Source organism: Sminthopsis crassicaudata, chromosome 6 (assembly GCF_048593235.1).
Source record: "Sminthopsis crassicaudata isolate SCR6 chromosome 6, ASM4859323v1, whole genome shotgun sequence".
Classification (NCBI taxonomy): domain Eukaryota; kingdom Metazoa; phylum Chordata; class Mammalia; order Dasyuromorphia; family Dasyuridae; genus Sminthopsis; species Sminthopsis crassicaudata.
This window is the reverse complement of record NC_133622.1, coordinates 166,473,547-166,496,145: the sequence shown is the minus strand read 5'-3', so window position 1 is coordinate 166,496,145 and position 22,599 is coordinate 166,473,547.

The window sequence follows — 22,599 nt, the reverse complement described above, 5'->3', positions numbered from 1 at the left end:
TGGCAATGCAAAGGAGGAGGAAGAGAAGGGAGGGAAGACTCCAGGCAGAGAGACTGTTTAGAAGACTTTGGCATAATCTAGCAATATCAAACTCAAATAAGGACTGTAAGCTAAAGCAGAGATTAATCCAATTGAAAAGTCAGGATTCTTCTCTTATAACAAAATAAAATAAAATAAAAATAGGAGAGAAACAGTGGTGTTGTGGAACATTTTTTGAAAAGGGAAGTCAAAATGATTCTGATCTCTGTTTTCTTAGGGAAACAGGAAGCTGCATGTTCTGCTATATGTTGTAAGAGTACAGGTGCAATGGGAATATAATTGATGAAAATGTTGAGAACAGTTGTCATGGTGAATGAGAAAATAAATAAGAATATCTCACATGTTTATAAGGGATTGGTTGTTTAGAAGTTGACGTCATTTTTCCCACTATTAATTTTGATTAAGCCCTCAAGCCAGTTAACAAAAATAAGAGTAATCTATAATGTACCCAAATTTGGAATGGATATGCTTTACTACATAATAGTTTATACTCATATAACATTATAAGTTAGAACATTTTCACATATGAAAGGTGAATATTTATGGAGCACTGTGCTAGACACTAAGAATCCAAGTAAAAAAAAATGAAATAATTCCTAATGACAAAGAGTTTACAATCTAATAGAGGAGACAGGACATGAGCAAATAAATATAGATAGCATAAAGTTAATAGTAAACCATACATAGGAACTCATAAAAGGTAGTTTTTTTGGAAGAGCAGAATGGGGAAAGAGTCAGGAAAGGTTTCATGCAGAAGGTGGTGCGTGAGCTGCATATTTAAGGAAGAGAGGGACTCTGAGATTGGAGGTTAAGAAGATATGAATTCTCATCATGGGAGAGTGGGCAGAGTGAAAACAAGAGAAAGAAGATGGAGCATTATGTATGAGGAACAACTAGAAGGTCTGGTTAGTCACAGAGTGAGGGAGGAATGATTTACAATGAGGCAGGAAATATAGATTGGAGAGGCAGGAAACATAAGTTGGAACTAAGTTGTGAAGGACTTTAAAAAGTAAACAGAGAAATTTATATTTTATCCTAGAGAAACTAGAAAGCCAATGGAGTTGACTGAGTCAGGGAGTGTCATGGGCCAGTCTTCAATTAATGAAAATCACCTGAGTGGCAGGACATGGCAATGAGGAGATGTAGATAGGGGTGGGGATGAGGAGAGAGATTCCAGTCGAGGAGACAGAGTAGGAAGCTTTGCCATAATTTAAGTCAATGATATCAAACTCAAATAAGAATTGTAGGCTAAATGTAAAGCTAATTGTAGGGTAAATAAGGATCCCTGGGCAAGCATATTGATTTAGTTTTTAACATGTAATATTATCTATTTCCCAATTACATTTTAATTGGGATTGTGCTACACTGGGGAGTGTTGCCTCTAGTTGGTACCTCTGATCTAGATGATGGGGGAGGAAAGTGAATTAAAGTAGAGGATCCAGTGAATCTCTCCACTCTCTAATGAGTTCTAGGTGATGGAAGGAGCACTCAAATCTCTCATGAGCTGGGCTAGAAAAAAAAAAAAAAGCACTTATTTTTGGTGGTTTCTTCAATAAAAGGAATTCTTAGTAAGAAAGCTGCCTCTACTAATTCAGGTCACCACTTGTTCTACAGCTTATCATGTTTGGGTCATCTAGGACACTGAGAGCACAAATGATTTACCTGGGGCTACACAGCAAGTCCATATTGAGGTGGAACTTTATCCCAACCAAATATTACCAATCCCAAGGCTAGCTCTCTATCTTCCACATGATTTTTCAGGCTAGAAAACAAATGAAAATCTTTCTTCACTATAACCAACACTTTTCTTTTTATACATTAGGTATGTTACCATTAGTGGGCAAATAGGTAGTGAGTAGAGTATTGGGCTTGAATCAGGAATACTCATCTCCCTGAGTTCAAATCTCGCCTCAGAACTCTGGGCAAGTCATCTAACCTATTTGCCTCAGTTTCCTCATCTGTAAAATGAGATGGAGAAGGAAATGGCAAACCACTCCAATTTCTTTACTAAGAAAACTCCCAGTGGGGTCATGGAGGTTGTATACAATTAAAGTGATTAAGCAAAACTTATCATTAATAGCTTTTTGAATCAGAGGATCAATAAATCAGAGATCTATAGCTGGAAAGGGCCTAAGAGATAATGCAATCCAATGCTCTCATTTTCTAGATAAGGAAACTGAGGTCTACATCTCCATTTCATTCATTCAATACAAGCATAGCACTTGAAGGATAAAGGTCAAGTTAAGGAAATCCCATTTTTCTAAGTTCTCTAAGGTGGCCAATCCTCTGCCCTAGAAGTGAAGACAAGAATGGGACAATTGGCTAAGGAATTTTCAATATTCAAAGTATTCTTATCCCATGAATTAACAGAGAATTTCAAAGCCTGTTTCACATTCTATCTGGAAGTCTTTGCATTTCCATTATCCATCTTGTCTACAGTTGAAAGTTTCCCAATCCTAGAAACTAGATAAGGGCCATCAAGAGACATATTAGGGTGTTTTATTAAAATAAAAAAATGTTCAGTGGATCTTACAGAATCCATGATAGCATTTCTATCTTCTCTTTCAGATAATGGTAAAACTCAATCTTGATTTCACATTCTCCAAAAGCTGCCTCTTGGAAGGATGCATACGAAGGCCAAAGGGGAAACTCTGATTGACTCATACCTTTAACTTAAGGCACTTAACTATATTCAGTGTGATGACTTCTTCAATAAACATTAATGGCAAATGCTTTAAGAACTATGATTTCATTGGTTTGACTCCTCTACACTTTAAAAAGATATGAGATTCATCAATTACAAGTGGATTTGTATGCTTTTATCTACATATAACTTATCACTCACTTAGATGAGCTTCTCCAGACTTAGCCAAACTAATAAAACAAATTGATGTTCTATTTATATTAATTTTTAGATAAATGTAGATATAGTACCATCTACATATTCAGGTTTCTAAAGCATGTTTGAGTACTTCATCTTTTCAAAACCACTTTTTTTTTTTTTTTTGCTGAGGAAATTGGGGTTAAGTGACTTGTCCAGGGTCACACAGCCAGGAAATGTTAAGTGACTGAGGCCAAATTTGAACCCAGATCCTCCTGACTCCAGGGTAGCTACCTCCAAAACCACTTTTTAAGAATACTCATTTCACATGGAATTTTTTTCACCCAACTACAATTAAACACATGGCATCATACTTGAGCAAAAAAAAAAAAAAAAAAAAAAAAAGAATTTATTGAGGACAGAGATTCTAGTACACCAGTGATTTTTTCATTCAATTTTTTTTCAATTAAAAACTTTTTCCCTTCATCCTACCTTCACAAAAGAAAATATAAAAAAATGTGACAAATATGAATAGTCATACAAAACAAATTCCCATATTGGCCAAATCTAAAAAAAACAAAATCAAACCAAGCCAGGTGTGACACTGAGTCCTTCATTATATCTTTGTCAGGAGATAAGATAGCATTATTTCATCACAAGTCCTCTGGAATTCATGGTTGTTCATTGCATTGATCAAAGTTCCTAAGTCTTTCATAACTGTTTTCTCAAAGTTGTTGTCACTATAGAATTTTTTTCTTGGTCTTAAAAATGTTTTTTTTTAATACCATGAGTCCCCCACACACACCTTATCAGGAGGTGGATAGAATGCTCCATTAGTCTTTGGAATCATGGTTGGTCATTATGCTGGCCAGAGTTTCTAAGTCTTTCAAAAGTTGTTCAACATCAAAATCTGGCTGCCTCTGTATTAACTGTTGAACTGGTTCTGTTCACCTCACTCTTTATCATTTTATACAAGTCTTCCCAGATTTCTCTAAAACCATTCATTTCATCACTTCTTACAGCACAGTAAAATATTCCAGAATATTCATATATAGCATAACATATTCAATTTATATAAAAAGGTGGGTCTTTTTCTTCTCTTTGGGCTTGGACCTGTGATTTCATGACTAGAAAATTTCATGACTAAATAAAGAAATTTCCTCTTCCAGTAGAGGTCAGTACTTTCTCTGAAATAAAAGAGCTGCCAAAGGCACTGAGAGGTTAGCCAGTCCAAGGTCATATAGTCAGTCAGTATATGTGAAACAGGACTTGAACTCTTCTCTTTCTAATTCCAAGGTCATTTTTCTATCCATTTCACTAAGCTGTTCCTTTTATGGAGATGGAAAAAAAGATAAATAATAATAAAATAATCCGCAGTCATTTCATCACTCATTTCCCAGTCCTAGGAATATGTGAGTTCACAGGTCCCAGCTGCTCCATCAGCACAGAACTTAGAAAACAGGAAAAATATGAGTGACTTTTCCAGAAGATGAATTCTGAAATCTGAATGCTTAGGATGATGTTAACTCTAAGGATGAAAGTAATAAAACCATGCAATCCTGCAGCCGATACTTCTCATATATAGGGAGCAAAGACTTAATGTCCAAAAATTTCTCCCTGTGTTGGCAGTAGCAAAATAAAAATCAAAGCAAATTCTCTCTCGTTCTAGGTACTTTTTTTCTGTTTTCCCTCTGCTTCTGTCTTATTTTTTTTAACTCCTGGGCTTTATCTCCAGCTGCCCCATCACTTACTGGATCTCATCTCTCTTTCATTCCCTGCCCCCACTTAGTAGTATTTTTTTCAATTACATGTAAAGACAATTTTCAACATTTATTTTTATAAAATTTTGATTTCCATTTTTTCTCCCTTTCCATCTTCCCCAAGACAGCAAGAAATCTGATAGAGATTGTACATGTACAAATAATTTTACATATAATTTCATATTATTCATATTGTAAAAGAATCAGAACAAAAGGGGAAAACCACAAGAAAGAAAAAAGAAGTGAAGATAGTGTGTTTCAATTCAGACATTAATAACTCTTCCTCTGGTTGTGGATCTCACATCTCTCTCTCTTTTTTTTTTTTTTTTTTTTTGAGGCTGGGGTTAAGTGACTTGCCCAGGGTCACACAGCTAGGAAGTGTTAAGTATCTGAGACCAGACTTGAACTCCTTGGTCCTCCTGATTTCAGGGCTGGTGCTCTACCCACTGCGCCACCTAGCTGCCCCAGGATCTCACATCTCTTGCAAGAATTTTACTCAACCTCTCTTTATGTAGTTTCAAGGCTCTTTATCTAATAAGAATCCATGCTACCCGGTTTGTACAAATCCTAAATCCCATGGACCAAGAGGCAAATCAAAACCATCCCAAAATGTCCCTTATTGACAAGATCTCTCTCTGCTAGAATTCCATTACATTTGTATTTTGTGTAAGAAAAAAGAATCTTCCTATATAACCAGATATTAGTGCTGACAACCAAACAACTTGGTAATGATCTGAAATGAGGGTCCGTCCACATGCTTACATTAGATAATAACAGCTATTGGCTCAGCCTGAGGGAGAAGTTGCTCTCCTACAGCTTTTAATCCACAGAGAGATATTAGAGTAGCAGTAGCAAATTGATGAATGATGATGGGCTAAAAAGTACTCTCTCTCCTCCCTCTCTCTAACTCCTACCTTCCCAGCTCCTCCTTTCAGATATCACCTTATCAGAAATCATAGGTATCACCTTAGTCAGTGTCAAAAATCTGACCCTCCATGGAGATGGCATTCTCCCTCTCCAGAAAGACAGTGGAATAAATAATATAATGTAATTCAGATTATATTATAATAATTATAAATACTGCCTTATTCCTTTTTCATACATCTCATCCCCAGAAACTGCCTGTTTATTTACAATCAGGACAGTCTGAATTCACTTTGTAAGTATTAAGAAAGTAAGAGAGTCCTCAGTTTTGTTCTGGGCAACAGAGACAATTATAACCACTCTATCAACTCTGTGTGCTTTGTCTGACTCAACTCAGAGTCAGTCTACCACTACTACAATCTTTCTCTTCTAGACATGTGATTTTGTCTGCTTCCTTATCACCTTGTTACTTGTTCCAGCATCAAAAATGCAAGGATTATATAAATTGCTTTTAAAAGATTACTTACATTTGAAACTGTAAGAGATGTTCCAGAGATTTTTTTAGTCTAATTTCCATGTTGTTGTTCAATCATTTAAAAGTCATGTCAAAATCTTTGCTCCCATTTGGGATTTTCTTGGCAAAGTTATTCCTTCTCCAACTCATTTTAAAGATGAGGAAATTGAGGCAAACAGGGTTAAGTGACTTGCCTAGGATAACACAGTATGTTTCTGAAGCCAGATTTGAACTCAGAAAGATAGTCTTCCTGACTCCAAAGCTGGAGTCCTATTCACTACCCCATCCAGCTGTTCCAATCCCCAAGATACAGATGAGCTGTGATTTTTCCATACCACACTGCTGATTACCTTTCCCCACTTCTATTCTACTTATGAAGAAGCATCTTAGGTGTGTTCCAAAAGAAGTTTTTGGAAGATTATATATCTCTCTCTGATTTACATGAACTGGGAGGTTAGTCCATTTTGATAGGTAGGTGATATAATGGACTAGGAATCTGGAAAATTTGAGTTCATATCCCACTTTAGACTCTTTTTGTGTGATAGTAGATAAGTCACTTAACTTTTGTCTGCCTCAGTTTCCTCATCTGCAAAACAGGCATAATAGTAGTATGATTACTATGAGATTAAAATAATGTTTATCATGAATTTGTAAGTTTTAAAGTGCTATATAGATGCTGATTCCTATTACTAGCATTAATATTAATTTTAGAAAACATTTCTGTCTCGGTACTCTGAATCACAGTATCTTCCCAAATCAATTCATCTCATTTCCTAATGTTCTGTATAAACTCTGTGGCCATAAATCAAATCAGGTTGTTAATGAAATATTTGATTCTAAGATAATGCATGAATTTCCAGGGAAAAGAAATCCACTCTGTGTCCAAAAGGATTTGTCAGTTTAATAAATTATGAGGAAACCAGAGAAAAGATTTCAGTGTGAATAGAAGGAGGCATTTAGCCTGGCAAATATCACTTCTTTTCTGGGTAGTATAAATGTGTCTTGCAAAAGATTTTGTGAATTCTGTGGTGGAACTATTTGTCCTGGCTAAGTCTCTGTCTACTCTTCCATAGGAGTGTTAAGTAAGTCCACAAAGGAGGAAGAGGGAAAAGATGATGATGAAATTTAACTGTCAGACAGTACCTGGTAGGAGTCATCAGACACAATAAGTCTTTCATAGTGTCACAAGGACAGTTTTTGTTCCATTGGGATTTTAATGAGGAAGTTAGCAAATTTTCCTTTGAACAAAGATTACTCCACAGCTAAAGCTGCCCTCAGAACCGGATATACAAAGCATTGTCCTTCAGGGTTCCTAAGTTCATTGGCTCACTATTAGCTAGGATTGGTTTTCTGAGTTTTCTTAGGTGTACAATTTGAGGGGCACACAGAAAGAACTATGGCAGTGTGACATAGTGGATAGACAGCTAGTCTTGAAAGAGTCAGGAATCCCAGATTCAAATCCTATGGGTGACTCATACTTGGCTGTGTGATCCTCAGTCACTTACTCTCTCAATGCTTTCAGATATTCTTTCAGACTATAAATTATAATGTCCTCACCTTCATTGATAGAAGGAGTTTCCTTAATTAGGTCTTCTCTTCTACCACTGAAATCTCAATTCTCAATTCTTTGATTAGATCACGAGTAGGGATAGGGATTGGGATTGTCTTTTGTCCTTTTGAATCCCCAGTGCTTAGACTTCTTGATTGGCTGACCCTGTCCCTTTCACTTGGAAATGACAGTGGACAGAGTACTAGGATTTGAGTCAGAGAACTTGACTTCAAATTCCCTATGAGGGAATTTGAGATTTTGAGCCAATCATTCTTGGGGCCAAAGTTGGCTCATCTCAATGATGACAGGGCTGGAGCAAATAATCTTACCAAGATTGCTTAAAGAATTATTCCTTTGTCCTTAAGACACCTGTTAAAGTGAAAATAGTCCAGAAAGATGATAACATATTAAGCCAATAACAGACTTTAAAATCCTAGTAAAAATCGCTTTATCATGTTGCTCTTCCATACATCACTTCTTCATACATCATGAAGCATAGACTTCAATGGGAATGGGACAAGAGACAGAGATGGTCTTAATGGGGATGAGGATGAAGAGCAGGGCAGAATACAGGATACTTCCTAGGAAGGGCTCAGGAGGTTGCAGAAATAAAAGATCTAGGATAACTTGTGACTACTTAAGACCAGCAGGTATTTGGGTAAAGGGATAATCTAAATGAAAAATAAAGATTATACAAGGAAGTAGAGGAAGGTATAGACATACTTTGATAGGGCCAACTATTGGGCTGAACTCTTTTCACTCACCCTCTCTGTAATGTTCTTTACTTGTTTGTCCTAGCATTACAGGATTTTAGATATGGGAAAGACTCTATCAGTCCAGTCCACAACCTTCATTTTACAAGTAGGGAAGCTGAAAGCCAGTTTAATAATTGGTGTGCAAATTATTGAGGGTTCCCACCCCAGCAATAGTTACAAGGGAAAATATTTCCTAGATAGCCATGAGAAGATAAAGTAAAAACAAAACAAAACAAAACAAAACAAAACAAAAACAAAACAAAAAAAACCCAATCCTACATATGACAGAAGGAAATTAAATTAAAGATTAATTATAAGGCCCTCTTTGTTTCTTGTATCTTCCAAAGAATCTCTCTGAAGATATTTTAAAGTAGTTTTTAAATAATTAATAATAATAATGTTAAAAGTTTTTAAAATTAAAAAAAATATATAAATCCAAATATTCCAATTGACAAAAAAAAAGAAAAAGAAAAATGACAATTGCTGGAGGGGATATGGAAGAACAAACATACTATAGTACTATTGATGGAGCTGTGAATTGGTCTAGTTATTCTGGGAAGCATTTTTAAAAATCAGATTTAAACTTTATTACAAAGCTGTAATCAGTAAACAAACAAACAAACAAACAAACAAAAATTTAATACCAGATGTGAAATAATGTGGCAGATCAGTGGAATAGATTAGGTATTCAATACACAATAATAAATGACCATAGCAATCTAGTATTTGATAAACTCAAAGATTCAAACTTTTGGGGCAAGAGCTCAAAATTTGGCAAAAGCTACTGAGAAAACAGTTAAGTATTTTAGCAAAAAAATAAGTACAGATCAACATTTCACATATACCAAAATCAGGTCAAAATGGGTATATGATTTAGACATAAAGGGTAATATCATAAACAAATTAGGAGAATATGGAGAAAAATGTCTTTCAGATCTATGAATAAGAGTGGAGTTTGTATCCAAATAAGAGAGAGTGTTATGGGAGATAAAATGGATCATTACATGAAATTAGGCAGTTTTCACATAAACAAAACTAATATAGTCAAAATTAGAAGGAAAACAGGAATCTGGGTGGAAAATTTATATCAAATTCCTCTGATAAAGATCCCATTTCTCAAATATGTGGGAAGCTGAACCAATTTTATAAAAATTTATAAGAACATTTATAAAATTTATACCAAAAATTTTTTAACTTATAAATTTATAAAAATTTCTCAACATAAGCCAAATTTATAAAAATAAGCATCTCTATAGAGAACTAGGACCTAAAGAAAATGGAATATCTAAATAGAATATGAGTCCTGCTTTCATGTAACTTGAAGTCTAAAAGACTGACTATTCATTCCCAGGTGTGACCATTAGAGCCTCTCCTTAGTGGAATTGTTATGAGACATTCCCAGGAACCAGTAGTTTGGCTTTTATAAGATTGTTGAGAAAATCAAATGAGATGACATTGGTAAATTACTTAGCAAACCAAACATCCTACATAAATAATAACTATTATGATTATTTCCATTAAAAAAAAAAAGAGTGGTGTGCTAGATGGATTGTTGAGTCATGGCCCATTATGGAAAAGTCCCAAATTCTCTTTCCAAGTGAAGAATGCCAAATGATGTACTCTGATTTGTCACTGGCTTGGAGATCGGTAAGCTACATACCTAAGGTTACCTCCCAGGCATCTCCACCAAATAGGCCTTCTTCTATTATGGCTGTTCTACATTTTCCACTTCTGCAGAGGTATATGTAACTCCATACATAGCTTTTGGCTCCTGCATAGTGGGTCCAATGGAATTCAATAAAAAGTCTTTTGACACTCTGCTGATGATTGAAGTCATCTTCCTTGAGTGCTTGCAGCATTTAGTTACCATTTAGTCAGTTTTCTAGACCCTCTTCCACCATTGTTTTCTTTGACTTCAGTGGCATTTCATGAAGGTTTTCCATTTTCTTAAGATGGGGTTCTACCATTGGAGGCAAAGCTGTTTGACAAAGGGTTTGACCTGGGTGTCTGTAATCTCTTCATGCAAATTTGGATTCAATAACTTCACTATAATTATCTTCTTTTTCTTTATCAAGTCATAAATATTCACATCCACACTGCAGAAATTGCTGCTGAACTCTGTCAGGCTTTCTATCAGACTGTTTAATTCATTAAACAAAACAAACAGAGTTGTTGTTTCACATGGGCACAGCTCCTAATAGTCTTGATAATCTGGCCTACACAGTATCACTTCATGGTCAAGTCTGTCTGATCAGCTCTGTTATTTTCTCTTTAGCATTAGAGTCCTGTCAAGCATCAAAAGATCCCTGAAATGTGGGATACAATCCTGTAAATAACCATGTCAAAGTATCTAAATGGTATATTGAAGAAGTCTACAGGAATTGTTTAGCTGTTTTCAGCCTATTTGTATAAAGATGCTCAAGGAAGGGACAGTCCATGTCCTTCAGCCTCCAAAAATAGTTGGGAGACCTCTTCCTCTTTATTTTCCTCCTCCTCTTGCTGTTTCTTTTGTTCCTTATCCTCATCTTCCCAAACCATCTCCTCCTTGTCCCCCAATTCCTCTCAACCATGTTCTGCCTCTCCTCATTCATATCTTTTATTTCCTCTTTTCCCATTCCTTGTTTTCCTCCTCCTTTTCCTCATCTCCCCAGTACACCTTCTCTGTTCCCCACAATTCTTTCCACTGCCTATTCCTAATGGCTACCACTTCCTGATTGCTACCCCTGAACCCCCTAAACTCCAACACTCTAGCATCATCGCTGATGCTTCTGGACAAGAGAAACAACTGAGCACAATCCTGGGAAGCAATGTCCCAAAAGTCATTAAATTGTACTTATACACTTTGCCTATAACACATTTGTGATGTAGGCAAATACTGCCTCAATTTTATGAATTAGGAAAAATATATTTTAAGGTCTCAGTTTTTCCCTCCGTGAAAAGGATATAAAGATGTTGGACTATATCACTTCTAAGATACCTTTTAGCTCTAGTCTTATATATGATCTTAGGAAATTGAATTGGTAATAAAGTGAAGCTATTTGCTCAGAGGTAGTGTCTGAAGGGGAATGTGAAATCTAGTCATCTGACCCCAAGACTAAACTCTTTTTCAGAGTAAGTACATTGTTTTTGCTTAATATAGCAGTCATCTGACTCATATTATCTGCATCTAAGCAAGACTTAGGAAGTTCAATTTAATTTAATCCAACAAAGGTTTATTAAGGACTTCTATGCATATACTTATGTTGGTTACTGAGAGAAATACAAAGTTAAAAAAGTATTGTTCCCATCTTCCCCTCAATGAGTTTGGTACCTACTTGGGGAAAGTATGATATGGAAATTCAACTGAGCAGTGAATCAACATCAGGAAATGAATTTAAGCCTCTTCATACCCCTTTGTTATTTTTTAAGGTCATTTAATCTAAAATGGAGAAAGAAAAACAAGCCAAAAAAGATGGCAGTAAAAAAAAAAAAAAAAAAAAAAAACACAAAAAAAAAAAAAAAAAAAAACTTAAGCATCCATTTATAATCACACTACTTGTTTTCTTTCAGGAGAAGAATCTTGAAAATACCATCTCTCTTTTCTTAGGAAAGCACCTGTGAGAGCAGAAGAGGGAAAAGGAAAGAAGGGAACAATTACATAAATGCCCACTTAGTGAGTACAATTGTTTCTGGCTCTAGAGAACATTACTATCCTGAGGGTGTTATTTCTTCCTGTAGTCAATCTAAGGAAATGTCTTTAGAAGTACCAGGAATTGTTTTTTTCCAGGTTTCTAGGATAATCTAGCAATGACTATCCTATGAGAGCCATAACCTTAGGCTAATCAATTTTCTAATTACCTGAGAGGAGGGCACAACCAGCAGTTCCATGAGATTCATGAAGTGTCATTCCTATAGTCCATCTTTTGTCTACTTGTGTGACCTTGGAGAAGTTACATGACCTCTGGTCTCAGTTTCCTCATTTGTAATGAGGAATAGAACAATTTCCATGACTGTGACTTTCTCCATAGGAATACAGTCAGGGAGCAAAATGATATCAGCTATTCAGTCACATTCCAATTTAGGTTTCTCTAGAATCTGTCCTAGCCTATGCTGTTCTTAAATATCCAAGAAAAACTTGGGATAGATCAATCTTCATAACCTAATAGGAGCACTACTGACATGAAACAAGGAGCTATAGCCATCATATCATAACATAAGCTCCTCTTTAGATGAGGAAATGGTGGATGAAAAGCATAGCTGGGGTCTCCTGATTCATAGACCTTTGCTTTGTAGACTCTTTGGACTATACCATCCTAATTTCCAAATCCATTCTGGATTCCCAGGTAATCTCAGACTAGTGCAGCTATCGTGGAGTATCTATTGATGAGATAGTACTGGAATTGTGATTTTATTGGCATGAGAAATTCTCAGGTGAGGAAATTCTCTCAAAGGAGGTCACAACACTTTTTCTGCAAGTTCTAGTCTCAGAAAGTTGCCTAGAGCATTGAGAGGTGACCATGCTTGTCCAAGGGTTACACGACCAGCTTCTTCATGACTTCTAAGTTACTCAGAAACTTAATGAATATATTAAAAATTCCCAGTGGGATTCCAGAAGAGTCCTGTCAACTTGAGAACCATTCTGGAAATCTCAGCCTGAAGTGCAACCCTTGCAATCTCCCAACTCTAGTCTGTTTTGTAAATGAGTCATTGTAATAGTCAAGAAGCACTTTGAGATTTGGAAAAAATTCAAATTTTATCTTATTTAATATTATAAAATGCTGTCTCATTTAATCTTCCCAGTAGCTCTGGAAGGTAGATGCTATTATTATCTCCATTTTAGAAATGAAGAAACTAAAGCAGACAGAAATTCAGGCTAAGGTAAGTAAGTGTCTGAGGCTAGGTTTGAATTTAGGTCAAGATCTTCAGAGGTCTATCTACTTTGCCTCCTAGCAGCCTCTAAAGTTACCATTCTATTACTAAATTCTTTAGGTTATTCACATGCGCAGAAATATTATTAGACAATTTATCATATAATCAAACTTGGGCTTAGGGGGCAAAAGATAGGCCCCACTAAGGTTGCCTACTATAATATAGACATTGTGGTATTAGGACTATGAGTCCACTATCACATCCACAATGTTATTCTACCATGCCACTCTTTTTCCATAATGTTTTAGTGTGACTTGTGATTAAGAGCTCTATGGAAAATATAAAATAGGTTAGGATCTATTCCTAAACTCTCTGGGACACAATCTTGTATTATCATCAGAACAATCTGTGTTAAAAAAGAGGTTTTTGTTTTGAAAGAAGCATGTGATTTACTAAATAAAATCAAATATGCTCTCTTCCCCCTATTTTATTTTGGGCCCAACTTATTAACATTTTCAGAGTCTATGCCAGATATACATGGAAAAGAGAGACAAGAGAGAGAACTAGAATCAAAGAAATTAATAAACAGAGAGAGAGAGAGAGAGAGAGAGAGAGAGAGAGAGAGAGAGAGAGAGAGAAGGAGGAGGAGGAGGCAAGATGGATGGATAGATAAATGGATAGATGGATAGAGATTTACTGTAATATTCTGTCTAATCATCTCTTGACCATCCCTCAACCACCTCCTAAGCAATTCGATGAGACTGCTCTGACTCTCACATACTTCTTGCTCAATCTATATTTTCCCCTTTTGTGATTCATTATTTTCCCCCTTTTAAGGCTATTGTTAATATTCATTTTTATTTGAGCTAGTTAGCATGATTTGATCCAAACTTCACTTCCATAGGAATATCTCTGGACTCAAATACCTCTTGAAATGAGCCTGGTCGTAAGAAAATGAACAAATGACAGTCTAATTTTATATTATTCACTACATGTGGGCCAAAGGATAAGATGAACTTCACCTTTAGTTCCCTTAGGTGGGAACTATTTTTCCCTCTTTCTGGGAAAGAGAAAGGTTGCAAACAGCTTTTGCCAAGTGATTAAGCATTGCTATCTCCAATATATTTTGTCTTTCTGACTTTCCAAGCACTGACCCAATTTTTAGATGATGAATAATTCTGAGAAACATTGAAACAACCACAGGGTTTCATTACTTATGTTTGGCATTCACTGCAATGTATCTACCAAGAAAGAGGGAGGGAGGTGAGTGAGAAAGAAGGAAAGAAGGAAACAATTATTTATTAGGCATCTACTAAAAGTTAAGCACAGTGCTAAACTCTTTACAAAAATCTCATTTTGTTCTCACAACAATGCTGGAAGAAGTACTGTTATTATCCCTTTTTCCAACTGAGGAAACTGAGTCATAACACAGTGGAGACTTGCTCAGGGTGTACTCAGCTAAATAGTAAATACTTGAGGCTGGGTTTGATTTTTTCTTTCCAGGATCAGCGCTCTATCCACTGTGTCTGAAATTACTATTAAGTAACTAAATTGTGAATATTCAAAAATTGCCCACCCATGCTATTAAATATAGTTTCCTATATTTAAGAACTATTCCATACTAAAAAATGGATGTGATCTCCTTAATGTTGGATTCCTTCCTAGCACTACAGAAAATCAGCCCATTTATGCCTTCTAGTTCTATGCAATCTCTGTCAATGTGTTTCCATAAATCTTCCACAGAATCTATCTAAGGTATTGGGCATCTTCCAGTACCTTTTAAAGTTCCCTAGATACCATTATAGCTCTTAAGCTATTCATCTGCCATAGCTTGATCTCATTATATGACTGTCCCCTTCTCCCTTTATTTGTACATTCCTTGGATGATATATTTTGTACCATGCCTTCCTATACATGGTGAAATATATTGCAATATATATTTCTGAATGTTTCTGAAATAGGAAGCAGCTAGCTGGTGCCACAATGCCCAGAGCACTGAGCCTGGAGTCATGATATGAATTCAAATTGAGTTTCAGAAATACTCGCTAACTGTATGATACTAGGCAAGTCACTGAGTCTCTGTCTGCCTAAGTTTTCTCATCTGTAACATGGGAGTAATAATAGCACCTATTTTCCAGTACTACTTTGAGGATTAAGTGAGACAAGATTTGTCAAGAGTTTTGCAAACTTTAAAATCCCCTATTTTGTTATTTTGTTGTTTCTAACTCTTTATGATCCTACTTTGAATAACATACTCAGAATGGTTTGCCAATTCCTTTTCCAGTTCACTTTACAAATGAGGAAACTGAGTCAGGAAGGGTAGCCTTTCTGATACCTGGCCCAATACTCTATCTGATGCCCCAAAGTTCTCTATAAGTACTAGCTATTTCTAAAAATGAACCGATTAAAATTATTTCCATTTTAGGTATAATCCACTAATCTCAAAAATGAATGTATTTGGTATTCACTTTGGGTTAGATTATATGAGAAAGAAATATAATGAGGTATCTATTTCCCAGTAATATCTTTGCAAATTTTTTCTAATGTTTGTGGGCTGAAATGTGGGCTTAGTTTTGAAAAATAAGTTTTTTCATATATAACTTGTTTAAAAAAAAAAGGTGGGCATTTTCTTCTCTGCAAATAAAATACAATTTAGATTGGGGAAAATAATCTCTAAAAGGCACAAGATGAAAGAGATGCAGTTTCTTGCATGTGATGACTTGTCATCTAGAATCCTAAGTCAAAAAAATGAAATAATAGGAACCAATTATTTCTTAATTTTTAAATACTCTTTATATTAAATTTTTTTATGGTTAGTCATTTTATTTTCTCTTCCTCATGTATCAAAATTTACAACTTGTATCAAAATCTACATTGCCAATAAATTCCTCCTCACTTTCTCCCTTTTATTCATACTTTTCCCTGTTTCCTCTCCTCTACTCCTTTGCCTGGCAAATTTAAATGCCGCCTGCTCCTAAAAAAGGCTTTCTAAGGTACCATCATTGGCTTTTGACTTATTTCAAATGTCAACTAAAGTCCCACTTTCTGCAAGAAATTCCTCCTCAAACACATTAATGCTGGTGCCTTACTTCTGGGAATTATCTCTAGTTTGCTCAGTATATATATATATATATATCTTGTTTGTACCTAGGTGTTTACATGTCATCTTCCCCACTGGATTGTGAGCTACTGAAGAGCAGGAATTGTCTTTTGCCTTTTTCTACCTCCAGAACTTAGCATGGTTTCTGGTACATAATAGACAATTGATATTTGCTGGTATTTCAGTCATGTTCAACTCTTCACAAACCCTTTTAGGGTTTTCTTGGCAAAAGTACTGGAGTTATGTCCACTTCTTAATGACCCCATTAGGGATTTTCTTGGTAAAGTCACTAGAGTGTTTTGCTGTCTCCTTCCCCAGCTCACTTGACAGATAAGGAACTTGAGGAAAACAGAGTTAAGTGACTTGTCCAGGGTCAGATTTGAACTCAGGTCTTTCTAACTCCAGACCTGATATTTTATCTACTATACCATCTCCTTATATATTTATATATCATTTTAATTAAATTTTATCTAATTATAATTGCTTGATTATAATTAAATAATTAATTGGAATCAATTAACAATGTTTATTTTTTTTCTTCTCACCTCTTTCCTCCTTGATGAAAAAAAAAAGAAAGAAAAACAAAATCCTTATAACAAACATGTCTAATCAAGCAAAACAAATTTTTATATTAATCTTGTCCAGAGAGAGAGAGAGAGAAAGAGAGTGACAGTGAGAGTGTGTCTCATTCTACATATTATTTCATCAGGAAAAGGCATCATTCTTTATCACTGGTTCTCCAAAATTCTGGTGGTTCAGTGTATTAATCATAAATTGAAAAGGAATTAGATTGCTGAAAGGATATATTTATCATATATGTTGTTTAATTATTGTTTTCAACTTTTCATGATCTCATTTGGGGTTTTCTTGGCAAAAATATTGGAGTTATGTCATGACTCCTTTCTTAATGACCCCTTTTGGGGTCTTCTTGGCAAAGACACTGAAGTGCTTTGCCATGTCTTCTGCAGCTCATTTTACAGATAAGGACACTGAGCAGAATAAGGTTAAGCAATTGTCCAGGGTCTCTGAGGCTGGATTTGAACTTGGGATGAGTCTTCCTTCCCTACTCCTGACCCAGTGCTCTATGCACTATAGTGCCACCTAGCTGCCTCTTATCATATCACACACATACATATACACTTCTGAGCACATAAAAATGTCCATTGTATGGTACAAATACTGTAACAGATTACATCTTTGAGAAAGAAGACTAATATACCTCATCTATAAAATAAGGAGAATGATCTTGCAAATCAATCTCTCAAGTCCACTTATAAATTGTATGATCCTGTAATTTTATAAAGTAGAAAGAACATGGCTTTGTAGCTAAAGGACCTGGGCTCAAACATGAGAGATGATCTCTAATGTGTCTTCCAGCTGCAAGTCTATGGGACTTTTGATTATAAATTTAGTAATTATTTCTTTCCCTCTTTTTGACCTTGGCTAAAATATGACCTAGAATTTACCCAGAAGGGACCTAATTTCCTCAAACCTTTCTTTTTTTCCCTCTTCCCTATTGGGTAAAAAGTAGGAGGGAAGTAGAAGAATATGACTTAAGGCACAAAAACTCTCCTAATTAGTCTTCAGTTATTTATCCTGGGCAATCTAGGTGTAGTCGCTGAGAAGGCCAACTCAACACTCTAACAAGTTATCCAGAAGCAAGACCTGAAAAGTAAGAAAAATTTCTTGCCTTTGTCCCTTTAACTTTAAATGCCTTTTTAAAGCCCAATATACTTTGAGACTTATTTTAATATAAATATTCTAATTATATCTCATATTATATCATCAGTTGAGAGTTTCTTTCTCTGTACCTATTCTAGGTGGGAGTCAAGTTAATAATATACACTTAGGATATTTTTTAAGTTATGGCCCCAATCTAAGATGACTCTTTCTATAGGTTGGTGCATCAAAGAGAGCCCTTAAGAAGACGCAAAAGGCCAAAATAATTCTTTCATTTGACCCCATTCAATTTTAAAATGTCATTAAAAGTCATTATTTAGCTACTTAATTTGATTTGCTTTGAAATGTATGTTATGTCAAATTATTCTTTGTAGGTACTTATGATACCTTAAGAGACTTTGTTATATGACTAATTCATTTTGATCTTCAAACCTATTATATTTTTAAGTGTTATAATTATAAGGTTTTTCAAATGTATTAAAGTTTTCAAGTGTTATAATTATCTTCCTAAGAAGATAGGTTTGACTACAATTAGCATTTACTTTGGTGACTGATTGAAAAGCATGTGTTGAATTATTTCTTGAAGATGAGAAGAATCAAGTTTTGCAGGTTTTTTCCTGTATAATAATGATGATAATAATAACAATACTAATTCACATTTCTTCAGTATCTTAAGGCTTACAAAATGCCTTTTTTCATAACAATTCCAGAAATGAGGAGTGTAAAGATAACATGTTGTTGATAAGGAACTTGAAAGGTGGATTTATCTATTTGTTATAGTTGTTCAGTTCTTTCAGTGATGATGCCTCACTTCACACTTTCTTTTTACCCATTAGGAAAGAGGAGGGAAAAAGGTTTAAGGAAATTAAATCCCTTCTGGGTAAATTTTAGGTTATATTTTAGCCAAAGTGAAAAGTAGGGAAAGGAATAATTACTAATACTATGGTCAAAAGTCCCATAGACTTGCAATTAGAAGGCACAATAGCACATTAGTACTGTCCATGGGGTTTTCTTAGCAAAAACACTGGAATAGTTTATCATTTTCTTTTCTAGTGGATGCACTTTGTCTGAAAATCAAAGATTACATGACTTGTCCAGAGTCACACAACTAGGAAGTATCTGAGACTGAATTTGAACTCATATCTTTCTGACTCCAAGTCCAGTTCCTCTTACCTAAGGCTCCAAAGCTCAAAAATCATGATTTCAAGTGAGATCTTCCAGATCCAGGTCCAATGATTCTTTTCAGATTATATTATGCCTCATTTATAGCTGTTTTAATTCTTTATAAAACACGAATAAAGAGAGGGAGCCAGCCTCACCTAAGTTCAAATGATATTTCTGACAAATCTTGGCTATAACATAATGTCCATAATGTCCAAGGCCATATTTCAGAACAGGTTTCAAACTAGGCCCTTAGAGGGAGTTTCTTCTGAGAGTTTCTTATATCAGTTCAATCACAAATCTGATCTCTATCTTATGACAAGAAAAACCCATTTTTGTCATGTACAGAATGTTATTCAATGCATCCTTTTAAAAGGTAGCTTTTGATATTGCAGTCATTTCATATCATTTGTTTTAACTTGTTTTAATGTGAATTATTTTTCACCAGATGATGTCCTCAGCAGTGAGTATACCTAACTGCAGAGGTCTACTCAGCTACCAATTGTATAAAACAATAATTATCTGAACAATTTTGGTGAAAATAAATTATTCATTCTCTTCTTTTGATGGGTATGTGTATGTGTGTGGTTAGTCTGTGTCTATCTGAATCGATTTAAATAACCCTAAATAAAATGTCTGGCAATCTTAATAATTACATTTTACAAAAAATCATTGGTAAACACCAAAGTAAGATTTTTATTCCCACCGGGTTTCAGTTTTCTAGCATATCATCATGGCAAGGAAGTAGCCTGGGTCCTTGAAAACTGCATCAGAGGAATCAATATTCTAGCAGGTCTTAAAAACCTTTGCATATGGGCCTCGTAATAAATTGCAGTGTGAAGGTTGGCCTCCTTATTAACAAATAGGTTGATCACAAGAGAGTCAGTAACCAAGTGAGCTGCTTCTCATCTGTAGCAACTCAAAATAACATTTACTAAGCTATGAAAGGAGCTGCTTCTCATCTGTAGCAACTCAAAATAATATTTACTAAGACGTGAAAGGACTACAAAATGCTTAGAGTATGCCTACCATTGAGACCACAAATCTTTTGAAACATTCAAGTATGAAGGTTAAACATTTCAAGTATTTTCTTCTGAGATAGAGCAATATGGATTCAAATAAACAGGTGTCATTCAATGAACCAAGGAGGGGAAAGGTTATAGCAGTGAGCTGCCTAAATATTTTAGCCAAAACATCAGCAGAGACTGTAAATTAATTTCTTTCATTGAGCAGTTAGATATCAGTCTCAGTTGGACATACTATACAGTGTTTTCAATATAGTGGTATCCTTTGGTCCTCATCAAGTATGAAGGATAACAATCAATCCACCAACTGAACTGAGTAGTCAAATATGATTATAGTTAGATGCTAGAGCTTTCAGAAATCCAAGGTCTTGGGCACCATACAACTTTTGAATCTCTTAGTCACTATTTAAAATAATAGTGGATTCTGTATTTTTTTAAAGCATAATAACAATGAAGATCCTATTCTTGACTGTGCATATTCTGGTAGTGATGGTGTGCTTCTCGGTAAGTGTTACTTGTTTTGTTTTATGATATAATCTCATGAGGAAAAATTCAAATCTGGATAATTGTTTAAATATTTTTTAAAATTAACTTAAGACATCATTTTTATTTCAAACAAGATGTTGCTTATTGGCTAGAATCAGAGACCTCATAGAATGAGAGAATGAGAAGGGGCCTTAGATATTCAATGCAACAAAAAGAAAGCAAAGAGAAGCCCACATAATTGGAAATTGCATTGGGGTCACATAGGGAACTAGTCACAACAAAAATAGAGAATTTATGTTTCTGCTCTTCATAAACTTTGAAAATTAAGCACTTGTAACCAGAAGATAAAGGCAAAATTGAACTAAGCCCAATCCATTTTTAAATTTAAATTTTTATTTTGTTATTTTTAATTTATATTATAATTTTATTTTTAGATTTATATTTTATATTTGTTTTATTTTAAATTTAAATTTGTATTTTTAAACTCCCTCCTTCTATCAGGACATAGTTGGAAAAGATTCTCGTCCAGACTACAAGTTTTCCCTATCTCATCCCCCTAAAACAATCCAAGGACATGCCTTTTACTTTATCCCCATTTCCACTAAATCCTTCAGAGAAGGAAGATTTGACTGAAGGGCCAAAATTCTAAAATATCCAGCTCTAGTTTAACAGTGGTTCACTTGACTTCAGCCTAGGGGAGTGAATTAGTCTAGATCCCTGTAAATGTCTTTGTCTTTTTTGTCTTTTCTGTCTCTCTCTCTCTCTCTCTCTCTCTCTCTCTCTCTCTCTCTCTCTCTCTCTCTCTCTCTCTCTCTCTCTCTCTCTCTCCATGGGATTCTCTCCCTTTCCTCTCCACTTTCCTTTTTTTTCTCTCTACCTCTCTCCTCTCTTCCTCTCTCTTTCGCCTTCCTCCTTTCTCTTCTCCTTCCTATCCTGTGCTCTTCTCTTTTCTTCTGTCTTTTCCCTTTCTTTCCTTTCCCTTCCCTTTCCTTCCTTTCCTTTGCCTTCACTTCCCTTTCTTTCTTCTCTTTTCTTTTCCTTTCCTTCTCTTCCTTTCATTTCCTTTCTCACCCTTCCCTTCCTTTCTTTTCCTTTCCTTCCTTTCTCTTCTTTTTTCTTCTCTTTTCTCTTCAAGTCTGTCTATCTCATATCTGTCTCTCTCATCTGTCTCCTCTTCTTCCTCTTGTTCTTGCTCTTTCTCTTCCTCTTGTCTGTCTCTCTGTCTGTCATTTTCCCTCTCTTTTCCTCCTTTCCCTTTCTCTTTGTCTCTTATCTGTTTCTGTTCCATCTCATTTACTGTCTATGCGTTTCTCTTTATCTCTCCATCTCTTCTCTCCTCTTCTCTTCCTTTCTCTCGTCTATCTCTCTGTCACTCTCTTCCTCTCTTCTATCTCTTGCTGTTTCTCTTTTTCTCTGTTTTTCTCTCTGTTCTTTTTTCCCTTCTCTGTTTCTCCCCCCCTCTTTCTTCCTCCCTCTTCTTTTCTCAGAGTGTATAAGTAAAGTTTATTAATAAAAATCATTATTGTAGCATCTTGTCCCACATATAGCTTATGGAACTCCCAGTTAAGGAGTAATCCTAGTACTTTCAATAGAGACAGACCACTTATCTGAATAAATTCTTTTTATTTTCTATTTTCCAAATAGTTCTTCATTTTCTCAAAGTAGTTTAGATCAAGCCTAGACTTATATGGAACAAAATTTAGAAATAAAAAAATGTTTAAAGAAATGATGAACAGATCATATAGCAAGCCCTGGAGAAAGCTGGATAGAGGATAGGTATAAGTAAAATCTTTTACTGAATGTCCTGAGTTTCTAAAGTAGTCACAACTTATAGTTCTAGTCCAAGTTCTTTGTTTCATTGACTAGAAGCTTGGCCACTGTAGTCGACCTATTATTCTTAACTTCACCCCATTCCCAAAATTCATACTGTAAAACACCTGCAAGGAACCAGTTCTGCTATCATTCTCTCACTATGGGATGTTCTCCTTTTTCTATTC